The sequence below is a fragment of the Octopus bimaculoides genome, chromosome 3, assembly GCF_001194135.2.
Source record: "Octopus bimaculoides isolate UCB-OBI-ISO-001 chromosome 3, ASM119413v2, whole genome shotgun sequence".
NCBI lineage: Eukaryota > Metazoa > Mollusca > Cephalopoda > Octopoda > Octopodidae > Octopus > Octopus bimaculoides.
This window is the reverse complement of record NC_068983.1, coordinates 79,197,598-79,198,574: the sequence shown is the minus strand read 5'-3', so window position 1 is coordinate 79,198,574 and position 977 is coordinate 79,197,598. Positions and strand designations below refer to the sequence as shown.

The 977-nt window shown below is 33.3% G+C and overlaps 1 protein-coding gene across 1 annotated transcript in view; it reads right to left on the bottom strand.

The window, feature by feature from the left end:
- Positions 1-952, bottom strand: part of LOC106876010 (protein TANC2) — a 1,103,288-nt gene extending 1,102,336 nt beyond the window's left edge. The window contains exon 1 of the mRNA XM_052966231.1: positions 418-952. The gene's annotated coding sequence lies outside the window, so the exon portion shown is untranslated. The remainder of the gene's footprint in view (positions 1-417) is intronic.
- Between the last annotated feature and the right edge of the window lie 25 nt (positions 953-977).

Genomic DNA, 977 nt, shown 5'->3' with positions numbered 1-977 from the left:
TATATATGTATGTATGTATATATATATATATATATGCGCACAACCTATTTCTACGTATAGACACGTGTGTGATGCTGAGTTTTTGTGTATCACAGAATTAAAATACCGGTATAAAATGACTAAAAATTTGAGAGTTCAAAAAATAATAGCTTCAATTTATTTGTTGCATGAATGAGGTAATAAATGTACAAAAGACAAAGAGAGAGAGATGGGGAGGAGGAATGAAAATTTGGCCGGGAAAGAGTTGGGGGTGTGTGTGTATATTTATTCAAGCATGGTGAGTGAATAGCTGTGATGAATTAGTCATTCATGTTAGGCTACATGTTTACATGTTTCATCAGTACACATGTTAAAATATATGACAACAATAAACGGTAAAACGACCGAGAATGAAAGATCCAAAATAAGCGAACTTACCTTTCCTCGTGAGTGTATATCGTGTAATAAGAGAATAATAATAAATTGACTCCGAAAGTCACTTAATAGGTGCCAAGATATATTTACATACACACACACTATGTATATGTAGGCATACATATATAGTTGTATATATATAGATATACATACATACACGTATACATATATTGCTATATAAATTTATCTATCCGTTTCACTTCGTATATGTAAACACGAGCACATACATAAATGTTTATGTTTGTATGTGCGTATGTATGTGTAAGAAATATTTATGTTTGTGGATGTGTGCCTGCTGCTGTTTGCGTGTGTACAGATCTTTTTTTGTTTTTCTCCCTTCGTATTTATATCACTTGCTGATTTTCTCTTGGCTTGTACGGGATTACAGCAGGTAGGTAAAGAAGGTGCCAGTAATCTGTCTAGGCGTGGAGGAGCAGCGCCAGTCATTCAGCTAGCATGGCAAGAAGGAAGGAAGAAAAGAAGGAATAAGTGACGAAGATAGAAATCGAAAGAATTCACTGTATGCCTGTACATATATATATATATATATATATATATATATA